Consider the following 14,827-nt stretch of genomic DNA (forward strand, 5'->3'; position numbering starts at 1 on the left):
ACCAGGTAACAGAAACTTCTACCAAATTCACTAATTATTGTTCTGGGTGATCTTAACAGGGCGAACCTCGCACACAAAGAATTTTTCAAAGGGCCTGACAAAAAGATTATCATGGCTTGTTTCCACCCGGTTTCGAACCGGGGACCTTTCGCGTGTGAGACGAATGTGATAACCACTACACTATGGAAACTTGCCTGGCTGCCCCACGAGAGCCGTCTTGCAAAAAGTTGCATCACGGACTAATTTTGAAGCGGGGACCTTTCGCTTGTGAGGCGTACGTGATAACCACTACACTATGGAAACTCGCTTGACTGTTGCACCAGAGCCGTCTTGCAAAAAGTGGCATCACGGACTGGCGACGGAGACGGATTTTTAAAAGTGGCTGACAAAAGGTTTGTGGATTTCACACAAAAACCACTGCAGTTACGTAATAACTCTGCTGCAAACACAGGTCAACACACTTTTGATAGACAGCATACCTAAGTTCACATAAACAAAGTAACTCCCCGTCGGGGAATCGAACCCCGGTCTTCCGCGTGACAGGCGGAGATACTGTCCACTATACGTTACAAACTCCCCAGATACAGACAGCATGTAACGTGTCCCACCAGAGGGGCACAGACTCTGGACTGCTACACCGTGATCAAGGATGCATACCACTCTGTGGCTCGTGCAGCTTTAGGACTCTCGGACCACTGTCTAGTTCATCTGATCCCGGCCTACAGGCAGAAACTAAAAATTTCTAAGCCTGTGGTGAGGACTGTGAGGAAATGGACAGTGGAGTCAAGGCAGGACCTCCAAGCCTGCTTTGACTGCACCGATTGGGGAGTTTTCGAGGCTGCAACTTCAGACTTGCATGAACTCACTGACACTGTCACATCATACATAAGTTTTTGTGAGGATTGTGTGTGCAGACTAAGACCTTCTGCACGTACAACAACGACAAACCTTGGTTTACACCGAACCTCAGGAGGCTGCACAAAGTCAAGGAGGAGGCCTACAGGAGCGGCGACCACGACCTGTTCAAGCTACATTATGGCTACTACATTCACTACATTATGGAAACTTGTCTGGCTGTGAAGCGGGAGCCGTCTTGCAAAAAGTGGCATCACGGACTGGCGAATAGTTTTTCAAAGGGGCTGACAAAACCATTGATGCAGTCTGTTTCCACCCGGTTTCGAGCCGGGGACCTTTCGCGTGTTAGGCGAATGTGATAACCACTACACTATGGAAACCTGCTGTCTGCCACAAGCGACCCGTCTTGCAGAAAGTTGCATCACGGACTAATTTTGAAGCGGGGACCTATCGCTTGTGAGGCGAACGTGATAACCACTACACTATAGAAACTCGCTTGACTGTTGCACCAGAGCCGTCTTGCAAAAAGTGGCATCACGGACTGGCGACGGAGACGAGTTTTTAAAAGTGGCTGAGAAAAAGTTTGTGGATTTCAGTTCTGCATTCAACACCAATGTGCCACAACAACTCCAAACTTGAAATCCACCAACATCATAGTTCACTTCAATTCCGATGAGGCACCATTTCTGTTGCGAATATGGAGTAACAAATGAGCAAACTAATTCATTTATAATTTAGTTAATAGGGTGGAATTCCACTGCCTGCAGTTAACACAAACTGTCACACAAAAACCACTGCAGTTACGTAATAACTCTGCCGCAAACACAGGTTAACACACTTTTGGTAGACAGCATACCTAAGTTCACATAAACAAAGTAACTCCCCGTCGGGGAATCGAACCCCGGTCTTCCGCGTGACAGGCGGAGATACTGTCCACTATACTAACGAGGAACACGTGTGAAGAAGTTCATGACGCTTGTTTCCACCCGGTTCGAAACGGGGACCTTTGGTGTGTATGGCGAACTTGATAACCACTACGCTATGGAGACTTGTCTGACTGTGATGCGGGAGCCGTCTTGCAAAAAGTGGCATCACGGACTGGCCCTGGAGACGAATTTGTCAAATGCGCTGACAAAAGAGCTATCAAGACTTGTTTCCGTCTGGTTTCGAACTGGAGACCTTTCACCTGTGAGGCGAGCGCGATAACCACTACAACAACACCTGTAGAGAGGGGGGATGAGGCGTGCTTGAGGACTGCGAGGGCCGACCTGTCCCGGGGCATCAAAAAGGCAAAGAGGGCGTTCTCTTGCAAAATTACCGCCCACTTCAAGGACAGCAGGGACGCACGGAGCCTTTGGCAGGGCATTCAGACAATCACGATCTACAAGCCCGCGCCGCAGAGCTGTGAGGGCGACGTCCGTCTGCTCAATGACAGCTACCTACCTACCTCTGGTTTTTAATAGACATGCCAACATGATCTTTATTTATATAGCATTTTCACATGCGCTTGAATTTGAAAATCAAAGGGAGGTGGTCTCTGTTTCTACATTAATGAACGTTGGTGTACTGATGTCACGGTGTTGAAAGAGTTTTGCAGCCCTCTCTTAGAAACACTTTTCATGAACACTTTTCATGCTATCTGCCACAAGCACCGCTTCTTTGCTCGACGCTCGGAACAGCACTTGCCCGCTGAAGGCCACTCCCCCTTCACACGAGCTGCCCCTGTGCCTCTCCGCCGCCAGCGTGAGGGGGGCGCTTGCTGCTATCAACATCCGTAAGGCGGCGGGCCCTGACAACATGCCGGGCCGAGCGCTGAAGGACTGCTCTGGTGAGCTGACGGGTGTCTTCACGGACATCTTTAACACTTCCCTGCAGCAGGCCATCGTCCCGTCGTGTTTCAAAGCTGCCACGATCGTACCTGTGCCGAAGAAACCTGCTCCGTCCTGCTTCAATGACTATCGCCCCGTGGCACTTACGCCCATCATCATGAAGTGCTTTGAGCGGCTTGTCATGGACCACATCTGATCCGTTCTCCCCCCCAAACATTGACCCCTTCCAGTTTGCGTACCGAGCCAAACGGTCCTCTGAGGATGCCATCTGCTCTGCCCTCCACTCTGCCCTCACCCAACTGGAGAGAAGGGACTCGTATGTGAGATTGCTGTTTGTGGACTTCAGTTCTTCCTTCAACACCATTGTGCCACAACGTCTCATCAGCAAACTTGACAAGCTGGGCCTCAGTACCTACCTCTGCAACTGGCCACTGGACTTCCTCTGTCAGAGGCCACAGGTGGTACGTGTTGGCGACAAAATCTCCGCCAGCATCACGCTGAGCACAGGGGCCCCCCAAGGCTGCGTGCTCAGTCCGCTGCTCTTCACCCTCCTGACGCATGACTGCACTGCAACCTACAGCGACAACCGCATAGTGAAGTTTGCTGACGACACGACTCTGGTGGGTCTCATCACCAAGGGAGACGAGACTCGATACAGGTTGGAGGTTGACCTTCTGACCATGTGGTGCAGGGATAACAACCTCCTGCTGAATGTCGACAAGACCAAGGAGATTGTTGTTGCCTTCCGGAAGGGTCACACCCAACACCTGCCGCTGACCATCGACGGTGCTGTGGTGGAGAGAGTGAGCAGCGCCCGGTTCCTGGGGGTGCACATCAGTGAGAATCTCTCCTGGTCCACCAACACCGCATCACTGGCGAAGAAGGCCCAGCGCCGCCTGTACTTTCTGCGGAAACTCAGGCGAGCGAGCGCTCCTCCGGCCGTCATGACTAGTAGCGCAGCAGCTTATTGATTACATGGTCGCCAATAATCAGTCTGGTTTTAGAGCTAATCATTCCACTGAGACAGCACTTGCTAAAGTGACTAACGATCTCCTCATAGCTATGGATTCAAACACTTCGTCTGTACTGTTACTACTCGATCTTAGTGCTGCCTTCGACACTGTAGACTTAGATATTTTATTAGGGCGTCTTAAAAGTTGTGTTGGTATTTCAGGGTCAGCACTAGGCTGGTTCCATTCCTATCTATCAAACAGGACGCACCGAGTGGTCCATGGCAATGCGTCCTCGGAGCTCTATAATGTTACGTGTGGTGTCCCACAGGGATCGGTTCTCGGACCAATCCTTTTTAATATTTATATGATTCCGCTTGGCGACATAATACGTAAATATAATATTAGTTTTCAATGCTATGCGGATGACACCCAATTATATATGCCGTTATCGATGACAGATCCGCGGGATTGTTGTAATCTTGAGGCGTGCCTTGCGGAGATCAAGCAATGGATGTCTTTCAACTTCCTTCGTCTTAACCCAGATAAAACTGAGATGTTGATAATTGGGCCAACTCGTTATCAACACTTATTCAAGGAAACCGCTATAACTATAGATAACCGTACTATCACTCAAAGCGATACTGTAACTAATCTCGGGGTAATATTTGACCAAACTCTCTCCTTTCAAAAGCACATTAAGAATATAACCAGAATTGCGTTTTTTCTTCGTAATATTGCAAAGATTCGTCCGATCCTCTCGACCGGTTATTCATGCGTTCGTCACGTCGCGCCTGGACTACTGTAATGTACTATTGTCGGGTCTTCCTAAGTCCCGCATCAAAAGTCTACAGTTAGTACAAAATGCTGCTGCAAGGCTGCTCTCTCGGACAAGAAAATTTGATCACATTACCCCAATACTAGCCAACTTACATTGGCTCCCGGTCCATTTAAGATGTGATTTCAAGGTTCTTCTATTAACCTATAAATCACTGCATGGCTTAGCGCCTTCATATCTCGTCGACCTAGTTGTTCCTTATGTTCCGTCTCGTAACCTTCGTTTGCAAAACGCTACCCTTTTAGTGGCACCGAGAGCCAAGAAAATGTCTGCAGGCTCTAGAGCATTTTCTATTCGGGCTCCAGAGCTTTGGAATGCCCTACCAATGGATATTAGAACTGCTACCTCAGTAGAAACATTTAAGACACGTCTAAAGACACATTTCTATGACATGGCCTTTAACTTACCTGTAGTGGCCGATTCGGGTGGAGTTTGTTTTCTCTCCCTCTCCACTCCCTCCCTCCCCGGCCGGGGAGGTGGTTAGGTGGCACCCATGCTGACAGCGGCTATCTGGATTCTCGTGGGTTAATTCAGGATGGGGGAACTGCAGCTCAACCTCCTCGTAGACACTGCCAGGACAATTGAGGGCTCCTTCGGCAGCCCTCTGCTCTGACATGGACATCCACTTTTTATTTCATTGATGTTCATGTTGTATCATTTGTGCCATCTCTGCATCCATTCCAACCTGGTGATCCTGAAAGGGGGATCCTTCCATCTGTGGTCCCTTCTCAAGGTTTCTTATTTTCCCCTAGTAGGGGTTTTTAAGTTTTTCCTTGCCCTTTTGGGAGCTTAAGATCAGGGGATGCTTGGAGAATAATTGTCAATTTCTGTCTATGTGAAGCCCTTTGAGACTGCTTGTGATTTAGGGCTATACAAATAAACTTGACTTGACTTGACTACATTTTACCGTGGCACCATTGAGAGCGTCCTCTCCAGCTGTATTGCTGTTTGGGGTGGCAGCTGCACTGACTACAACCTGAAGGCCCTGCAGCGCATAGTGAACACGGCTGGTAAGATTATTGGTGCTTCACTCCCGTCCTTGAAAGACATTTACATCTCCCATCTCACCCGCAAGGCGACCACGATTGTGAGTGATGTGAGTCACCCCGCTCACTCTTTGTTTGAGCTTCTGCCCTCTGGGAAGAGGTACAGGAGCCTGCGCTCCCGCACCACCAGGCTCACCAACAGCTTCATACTCCAGGCTGTTAGGATCCTGAACTCTCTCCCCCTTTCTGCGTAGCGTCCTGTACTTTGCGCTATGCTTACTGTCTGCTGTATGCACACTGGCTCAGTTCTGCGCCTCTTATTTATTGTGTTATTTGTTTATTATTTATTCATCACTAATTATTTATTCATTATTTATTGTTTATGCCTTCTTGTTTTTATTTTGTGTCGTCTACTTGTATGTCTATCGTGTACTATGTCTCGTCACCGTGGGATAGAGGAAACGGAATTTCGGTTTCTTTTTGTGTCTTGACATATGAAGGGATTGACAATAAAGCAGACTGTGACTTGACTTTGACTATGGAAACTGGCCTGACTATTTTATATAGGAGCCGTCTTGCAAAAAGTGGCATCATGGACGTACGCAAGAGACAAAAACTTGCATCACGGACTGGCCCCGGAGAAGAATTTTTCAAAGGGCCTGACAGAAAGATTATCATGGCTTGTTTCCACCCGGTTTCGAACCGGGGACCTTTCGCGTGTGAGGCGAACGTGATAACCACTACACTATGGAAACTTGCCTGGCTGCTCCACGAGAGCCGTCTTGCAAAAAGTTGCATCACGGACTAATTTTGAAGCGGGGACCTTTCGCTTGTGAGGCGTACGTGATAACCACTACACTATGGAAACTCGCTTGACTGTTGCACCAGAGCCGTCTTGCAAAAAGTGGCATCACGGACTGGCGACGGAGACGGATTTTTAAAAGTGGCTGACAAAAGGTTTGTGGATTTCACACAAAAACCACTGCAGTTACGTAATAACTCTGCTGCAAACACAGGTCAACACACTTTTGGTAGACAGCATACCTAAGTTCACATAAACAAAGTAACTCCCCGTCGGGGAATCGAACCCCGGTCTTCCGCGTGACAGGCGGAGATACTGTCCACTATACTAACGAGAAACGCTTGTATGGATTAGGGTCTTTTGTGACTTGTCACTAGAACCGGCCGCATAGTGGTAGGTTAAGAACCACTGATTAAGATGTTTGTTTTTAATAGATATGCCAACATGATCTTTATTTATATAGCATTTTCACACGCGCTTGAATTTGATAACCAGAAGCATGAAAGGACAATCGATCAGCAAGATATTGCCACTGTGGCTTTAATTAAATTGAATTATTATAAGTAACTAATTGTGTAGTTGGAAATTCAATGTGTATAACTCTGTTGGATTGCAAACATTTGTCCCTGTTTTCCAGTAGTAGTAGTAGTAGTAGTAGTAGTATGATGGCGCCGCGGATGGCAGCCACGGTGAGTCGCTCTCTGTTTCTTTGTCTTATTTTGTGTGTTTTCTGTGTCCTCTGCTGTCCATCCCGGATCACCTTTACCAGAGAAGCGCTGTTAAACATTGGACAGTCTTCTTCTGGTATTTTCTCTCCTGTTCTCTCTGATTCAGACTGTTTGTCGGAGATTCTAGCCGGAGCGGCGGTGCTATACAAGCTAGTGCGACGGCGGCGCGGAAAACGAGCCAGAGCACTCGTAAAGCTGAGGGAGAGAGGGTTCCGTTCTGCCCTACCGTCAATTCATCTGGCGAATGTCCGCTCCCTGGCGAACAAGATGGACGAACTGCTGCTCCTCACTTCAAGGAACACGGACTTCAGCAGATCGGCCGCGCTGTGCTTTGTTGAAACGTGGCTCTGCGAACGAACCCCCCAACACGCCGTGGAGCTAGCGGGGTTTAGGCTAACTCGTGCAGATCGCAGCGCGGAGTTCTCCGGAAAATCAAAGGGAGGTGGTCTCTGTTTCTACATTAATGAACGTTGGTGTACTGATGTCACGGTGTTGAAAGAGTTTTGCAGCCCTCTCTTAGAAACACTTTTCATGAACTGCCGGCCGTTCTATTCACCACGGGAGTTCTCCTCAATCGTCATGGCGGCTGTTTACATTCCACCACACGTACGTGCGAGTGACGCCACGCAGATGCTGGCTGACCAGGTAACAGAAACTTCTACCAAATTCACTAATTATTGTTCTGGGTGATCTTAACAGGGCGAACCTCGCACACAAAGAATTTTTCAAAGGGCCTGACAAAAAGATTATCATGGCTTGTTTCCACCCGGTTTCGAACCGGGGACCTTTCGCGTGTGAGGCGAACGTGATAACCACTACACTATGGAAACTTGCCTGGCTGCCCCACGAGAGCCGTCTTGCAAAAAGTTGCATCACGGACTAATTTTGAAGCGGGGACCTTTCGCTTGTGAGGCGTACGTGATAACCACTACACTATGGAAACTCGCTTGACTGTTGCACCAGAGCCGTCTTGCAAAAAGTGGCATCACGGACTGGCGACGGAGACGGATTTTTAAAAGTGGCTGACAAAAGGTTTGTGGATTTCACACAAAAACCACTGCAGTTACGTAATAACTCTGCTGCAAACACAGGTCAACACACTTTTGATAGACAGCATACCTAAGTTCACATAAACAAAGTAACTCCCCGTCGGGGAATCGAACCCCGGTCTTCCGCGTGACAGGCGGAGATACTGTCCACTATACGTTACAAACTCCCCAGATACAGACAGCATGTAACGTGTCCCACCAGAGGGGCACAGACTCTGGACTGCTACACCGTGATCAAGGATGCATACCACTCTGTGGCTCGTGCAGCTTTAGGACTCTCGGACCACTGTCTAGTTCATCTGATCCCGGCCTACAGGCAGAAACTAAAAATTTCTAAGCCTGTGGTGAGGACTGTGAGGAAATGGACAGTGGAGTCAAGGCAGGACCTCCAAGCCTGCTTTGACTGCACCGATTGGGGAGTTTTCGAGGCTGCAACTTCAGACTTGCATGAACTCACTGACACTGTCACATCATACATAAGTTTTTGTGAGGATTGTGTGTGCAGACTAAGACCTTCTGCACGTACAACAACGACAAACCTTGGTTTACACCGAACCTCAGGAGGCTGCACAAAGTCAAGGAGGAGGCCTACAGGAGCGGCGACCACGACCTGTTCAAGCTACATTATGGCTACTACATTCACTACATTATGGAAACTTGTCTGGCTGTGAAGCGGGAGCCGTCTTGCAAAAAGTGGCATCACGGACTGGCGAATAGTTTTTCAAAGGGGCTGACAAAACCATTGATGCAGTCTGTTTCCACCCGGTTTCGAGCCGGGGACCTTTCGCGTGTTAGGCGAATGTGATAACCACTACACTATGGAAACCTGCTGTCTGCCACAAGCGACCCGTCTTGCAGAAAGTTGCATCACGGACTAATTTTGAAGCGGGGACCTATCGCTTGTGAGGTGAACGTGATAACCACTACACTATAGAAACTCGCTTGACTGTTGCACCAGAGCCGTCTTGCAAAAAGTGGCATCACGGACTGGCGACGGAGACGAGTTTTTAAAAGTGGCTGAGAAAAAGTTTGTGGATTTCAGTTCTGCATTCAACACCAATGTGCCACAACAACTCCAAACTTGAAATCCACCAACATCATAGTTCACTTCAATTCCGATGAGGCACCATTTCTGTTGCGAATATGGAGTAACAAATGAGCAAACTAATTCATTTATAATTTAGTTAATAGGGTGGAATTCCACTGCCTGCAGTTAACACAAACTGTCACACAAAAACCACTGCAGTTACGTAATAACTCTGCCGCAAACACAGGTTAACACACTTTTGGTAGACAGCATACCTAAGTTCACATAAACAAAGTAACTCCCCGTCGGGGAATCGAACCCCGGTCTTCCGCGTGACAGGCGGAGATACTGTCCACTATACTAACGAGGAACACGTGTGAAGAAGTTCATGACGCTTGTTTCCACCCGGTTCGAAACGGGGACCTTTGGTGTGTATGGCGAACTTGATAACCACTACGCTATGGAGACTTGTCTGACTGTGATGCGGGAGCCGTCTTGCAAAAAGTGGCATCACGGACTGGCCCTGGAGACGAATTTGTCAAATGCGCTGACAAAAGAGCTATCAAGACTTGTTTCCGTCTGGTTTCGAACTGGAGACCTTTCACCTGTGAGGCGAGCGCGATAACCACTACAACAACACCTGTAGAGAGGGGGGATGAGGCGTGCTTGAGGACTGCGAGGGCCGACCTGTCCCGGGGCATCAAAAAGGCAAAGAGGGCGTTCTCTTGCAAAATTACCGCCCACTTCAAGGACAGCAGGGACGCACGGAGCCTTTGGCAGGGCATTCAGACAATCACGATCTACAAGCCCGCGCCGCAGAGCTGTGAGGGCGACGTCCGTCTGCTCAATGACCTTAACCGCTTCTTTGCTCGCTTCGACGCTCGGAACAGCACTTGCCCGCTGAAGGCCACTCCCCCTTCACACGAGCTGCCCCTGTGCCTCTCCGCCGACAGCGTGAGGGGGGCGCTTGCCGCTATCAACATCCGTAAGGCGGCGGGCCCTGACAACATCCCGGGTCGAGCGCTGAAGGACTGCGCTGGTGAGCTGACGGGTGTCTTCTTTAACACTTCCCTGCAGCAGGCCATCGTCCCGTCGTGTTTCAAAGCTGCCACCATCGTACCTGTGCCCAAGAAACCTGCTCCGTCCTGCTTCAATGACTATCGCCCCGTGGCACTTACGCCCATCATCATGAAGTGCTTTGAGCGGCTTGTCATGGAGCACATCCGATCCGTTCTCCCCCCCCACCAGTTCCTACCTCTGCAACTGGCCACTGGACTTCCTCTGTCAGAGGCCACAGGTGGTACGTGTTGGCGACAAAATCTCCGCCAGCATCACGCTGAGCACAGGGGCCCCCCAAGGCTGCGTGCTCAGTCCGCTGCTCTTCACCCTCCTGACGCATGACTGCACTGCAACCTACAGCGACAACCGCATAGTGAAGTTTGCTGATGACACGACTCTGGTGGGTCTCATCACCAAGGGAGACGAGACTCAATACAGGTTGGAGGTTGACCTTCTGACTACGTGGTGCAGGGAAAACAACATCCTGCTGAATGTCGACAAGACCAAGGAGATTGTTGTTGACTTCCGGAAGGGTCACACCCAACACCTGCCACTGACCATCGACGGTGCTGTGGTGGAGACAGTGAGCAACGCCCGGTTCCTGGGGGTGCACATCAGTGAGAATCCCTCCTGGTCCACCAACACCGCATCACTGGCGAAGAAGGCCCAGCGCCGCCTGTACTGTCTGCGGAAACTCAGGCGAGCGAGCGCTCCTCCGGCCGTCATGACTACATTTTACCGTGGCACCATTGAGAGCGTCCTCTCCAGCTGTATTGCTGTTTGGGGTGGCAGCTGCACTGACTACAACCTGAAGGCCCTGCAGCGCATAGTGAACACGGCTGGTAAGATTATTGGTGCTTCACTCCCGTCCTTGAAAGACATTTACATCTCCCATCTCACCCGCAAGGCGACCACGATTGTGAGTGATGTGAGTCACCCCGCTCACTCTTTGTTTGAGCTTCTACCCTCTGGGAAGAGGTACAGGAGCCTGCGCTCCCGCACCACTAGGCTCACCAACAGCTTCATACTCCAGGCTGTTAGGATCCTGAACTCTCTCCCCCTTTCTGCGTAGCGTCCTGTACTTTGCGCTATGCTTACTGTCTGCTGTATGCACACTGGCTCAGTTCTGCGCCTCTTATTTATTGTGTTATTTGTTTATTATTTATTCATCACTCATTATTTATTCATTATTTATTGTTTGTGCCTTCTTGTTTTTATTTTGTGTCGTCTACTTGTATGTCTATCGTGTACTATGTCTCGTCACCGTGGGATAGAGGAAACGGAATTTCGGTTTCTTTTTGTGTCCTGACATATGAAGGGATTGACAATAAAGCAGACTGTGACTTGACTTTGACTATGGAAACTGGCCTGACTATTTTATATAGGCGCCGTCTTGCAAAAAGTGGCATCATGGACGTGCGCAAGAGACAAAAAGTTGCATCACGGACTGGCCCCGGAGAAGAATTTTTCAAAGGGCCTGACAAAAAGATTATCATGGCTTGTTTCCACCCGGTTTCGAACCGGGGACCTTTCGCGTGTGAGGCGAACGTGATAACCACTACACTATGGAAATTTACCTGGCTGCCCCACGAGAGACGTCTTGCAATAAGTTGCATCACGGACTAATTTTGAAGCGGGGACCTTTCGCTTGTGAGGCGTACGTGATAACCACTACACTATGGAAACTCGCTTGACTGTTGCACCAGAGCCGTCTTGCAAAAAGTGGCATCACGGACTGGCGACGGAGACGGATTTTTAAAAGTGGCTGACAAAAGGTTTGTGGATTTCACACAAAAACCACTGCAGTTACGTAATAACTCTGCTGCAAACACAGGTCAACACACTTTTGGTAGACAGCATACCTAAGTTCACATAAACAAAGTAACTCCCCGTCGGGGAATCGAACCCCGGTCTTCCGCGTGACAGGCGGAGATACTGTCCACTATACTAACAAGAAACGCTTGTATAGGTTAGGGTCTTTTGTGACTTGTCACTAGAACCGGCCGCATAGTGGTAGGTTAAGAACCACTGATTAAGATGTTTGTTTTTAATAGATATGCCATCATGATCTTTATTTATATAGCATTTTCACACGCGCTTGAATTTGATAACCAGAAGCATGAAAGGACAATCGATCAGCAAGATATTGCCACTGTGGCTTTAATTAAATTGAATTATTATAGGTAACTAATTGTGTAGTTGGAAATTCAATGTGTATAACTCTGTTGGATTGCAAACATTTGTCCCTGTTTTCCAGTAGTAGTAGTAGTAGTAGTAGTAGTATGATGGCGCCGCGGATGGCAGCCACGGTGAGTCGCTCTCTGTTTCTTTGTCTTATTTTGTGTGTTTTCTGTGTCCTCTGCTGTCCATCCCGGATCACTTTTACCAGAGAAGCGCTGTTAAACATTGGACAGTCTTCTTCTGGTATTTTCTCTCCTGTTCTCTCTGATTCAGACTGTTTGTCGGAGATTCTAGCCGGAGCAGCGGTGCTATACAAGCTAGTGCGACGGCGGCGCGGAAAACGAGCCAGAGCACTCGTAAAGCTGAGGCAGAGAGGGTTCCGTTCTGCCCTACCGTCAATTCATCTGGCGAATGTCCGCTCCCTGGCGAACAAGATGGACGAACTGCTGCTCCTCACTTCAAGGAACACGGACTTCAGCAGATCGGCCGCGCTGTGCTTCGTTGAAACGTGGCTCTGCGAACGAACCCCCCAACACGCCGTGGAGCTAGCGGGGTTTAGGCTAACTCGTGCAGATCGCAGCGCGGAGTTCTCCGGAAAATCAAAGGGAGGTGGTCTCTGTTTCTACATTAATGAACGTTGGTGTACTGATGTCACGGTGTTGAAAGAGTTTTGCAGCCCTCTCTTAGAAACACTTTTCATGAACTGCCGGCCGTTCTATTCACCACGGGAGTTCTCCTCAATCGTCATGGCGGCTGTTTACATTCCACCACACGTACGTGCGAGTGAAGCCACGCAGATGCTGGCTGACCAGGTAACAGAAACTTCTACCAAATTCACTAATTATTGTTCTGGGTGATCTTAACAGGGTGAACCTCGCACACAAAGAATTTTTCAAAGGGCCTGACAAAAAGATTATCATGGCTTGTTTCCACCCGGTTTCGAACCGGGGACCTTTCGCGTGTGAGGCGAATGTGATAACCACTACACTATGGAAACTTGCCTGGCTGCCCCACGAGAGCCGTCTTGCAAAAAGTTGCATCACGGACTAATTTTGAAGCGGGGACCTTTCGCTTGTGAGGCGTACGTGATAACCACTACACTATGGAAACTCGCTTGACTGTTGCACCAGAGCCGTCTTGCAAAAAGTGGCATCACGGACTGGCGACGGAGACGGATTTTTAAAAGTGGCTGACAAAAGGTTTGTGGATTTCACACAAAAACCACTGCAGTTACGTAATAACTCTGCTGCAAACACAGGTCAACACACTTTTGGTAGACAGCATACCTAAGTTCACATAAACAAAGTAACTCCCCGTCGGGGAATCGAACCCCGGTCTTCCGCGTGACAGGCGGAGGTACTGTCCACTATACGTTACAAACTCCCCAGATACAGACAGCATGTAACATGTCCCACCAGAGGGGCACAGACTCTGGACCACTGCTACACCGTGATCAAGGATGCATACCACTCTGTGGCTCGTGCAGCTTTAGGACTCTCGGACCACTGTCTAGTTCATCTGATCCCGGCCTACAGGCAGAAACTAAAAATTTCTAAGCCTGTGGTGAGGACTGTGAGGAAATGGACAGTGGAGTCAAGGCAGGACCTCCAAGCCTGCTTTGACTGCACCGATTGGGGAGTTTTCGAGGCTGCAACTTCAGACTTGCATGAACTCACTGACACTGTCACATCATACATAAGTTTTTGTGAGGATTGTGTGTGCAGACTAAGACCTTCTGCACGTACAACAACGACAAACCTTGGTTTACACCGAACCTCAGGAGGCTGCACAAAGTCAAGGAGGAGGCCTACAGGAGCGGCGACCACGACCTGTTCAAGCTACAATATGGGTACTACATTCACTACATTATGGAAACTTGTCTGGCTGTGAAGCGGGAGCCGTCTTGCAAAAAGTGTCATCACGGACTGGCGCCAGAGAATAGTTTTTCAAAGGGGCTGACAAAAACATTGATGCGGTCTGTTTCCACCCGGTTTCGAGCCGGGGACCTTTCGCGTGTTAGGCGAATGTGATAACCACTACACTATGGAAACCTGCTGTCTGCCACAAGCGACCCGTCTTGCAAAAAGTTGCATCACGGACTCATTTTGAAGCGGGGACCAATCGCTTGTGAGGCGAACGTGATAACCACTACACTATAGAAACTCGCTTGACTGTTGCACCAGAGCCGTCTTGCAAAAAGTGGCATCACGGACTGGCGACGGAGACGGGTTTTTAAAAGTGGCTGACAAAAAGTTTGTGGATTTCAGTTCTGCATTCAACACCAATGTGCCACAACAACTCCAAACTTGAAATCCACAAACATCATAGTTCACTTCAATTCCGATGAGGCACCATTTCTGTTGCGAATATGGAGTAACAAATGAGCAAACTGATTCATTTATAATTTAGTTAATAGGGTGGAATTCCACTGCCTGCAGTTAACACAAACTGTCACACAAAAACCACTGCAGTTACGTAATAACTCTGCCGCAAACACAGGTTAACACACTTTTGGTAGACAGC

General features: G+C 49.0%; 10 non-coding genes across 10 annotated transcripts; all 10 read right to left on the reverse strand.

The window, feature by feature from the left end:
- Positions 1 to 117: 117 nt before the first annotated feature.
- On the reverse strand, positions 118 to 190 carry trnav-cac (transfer RNA valine (anticodon CAC)). Its single transcript has one exon. It is a non-coding gene; the product is annotated as a tRNA-Val (tRNA).
- A 972-nt stretch (positions 191 to 1,162) lies between these two features.
- Positions 1,163 to 1,235, reverse strand: trnav-aac (transfer RNA valine (anticodon AAC)). Its single transcript has one exon. It is a non-coding gene; the product is annotated as a tRNA-Val (tRNA).
- Positions 1,236 to 1,734: 499 nt separating this feature from the next.
- trnad-guc (transfer RNA aspartic acid (anticodon GUC)) lies at positions 1,735 to 1,806 on the reverse strand. Its single transcript has one exon. It is a non-coding gene; the product is annotated as a tRNA-Asp (tRNA).
- Positions 1,807 to 6,140: 4,334 nt separating this feature from the next.
- Positions 6,141 to 6,213, reverse strand: trnav-cac (transfer RNA valine (anticodon CAC)). The gene has a single exon. It is a non-coding gene; the product is annotated as a tRNA-Val (tRNA).
- Positions 6,214 to 7,745: 1,532 nt separating this feature from the next.
- On the reverse strand, positions 7,746 to 7,818 carry trnav-cac (transfer RNA valine (anticodon CAC)). The gene has a single exon. It is a non-coding gene; the product is annotated as a tRNA-Val (tRNA).
- A 972-nt stretch (positions 7,819 to 8,790) lies between these two features.
- On the reverse strand, positions 8,791 to 8,863 carry trnav-aac (transfer RNA valine (anticodon AAC)). The gene has a single exon. It is a non-coding gene; the product is annotated as a tRNA-Val (tRNA).
- Positions 8,864 to 9,362: 499 nt separating this feature from the next.
- trnad-guc (transfer RNA aspartic acid (anticodon GUC)) lies at positions 9,363 to 9,434 on the reverse strand. The gene has a single exon. It is a non-coding gene; the product is annotated as a tRNA-Asp (tRNA).
- A 2,189-nt stretch (positions 9,435 to 11,623) lies between these two features.
- trnav-cac (transfer RNA valine (anticodon CAC)) lies at positions 11,624 to 11,696 on the reverse strand. Its single transcript has one exon. It is a non-coding gene; the product is annotated as a tRNA-Val (tRNA).
- Positions 11,697 to 13,228: 1,532 nt separating this feature from the next.
- trnav-cac (transfer RNA valine (anticodon CAC)) lies at positions 13,229 to 13,301 on the reverse strand. The gene has a single exon. It is a non-coding gene; the product is annotated as a tRNA-Val (tRNA).
- A 981-nt stretch (positions 13,302 to 14,282) lies between these two features.
- trnav-aac (transfer RNA valine (anticodon AAC)) lies at positions 14,283 to 14,355 on the reverse strand. Its single transcript has one exon. It is a non-coding gene; the product is annotated as a tRNA-Val (tRNA).
- Between the last annotated feature and the right edge of the window lie 472 nt (positions 14,356 to 14,827).

Source organism: Syngnathus typhle, linkage group LG1, assembly GCF_033458585.1.
Source record: "Syngnathus typhle isolate RoL2023-S1 ecotype Sweden linkage group LG1, RoL_Styp_1.0, whole genome shotgun sequence".
In the NCBI taxonomy this organism is placed as follows: Eukaryota; Metazoa; Chordata; class Actinopteri; order Syngnathiformes; family Syngnathidae; genus Syngnathus; species Syngnathus typhle.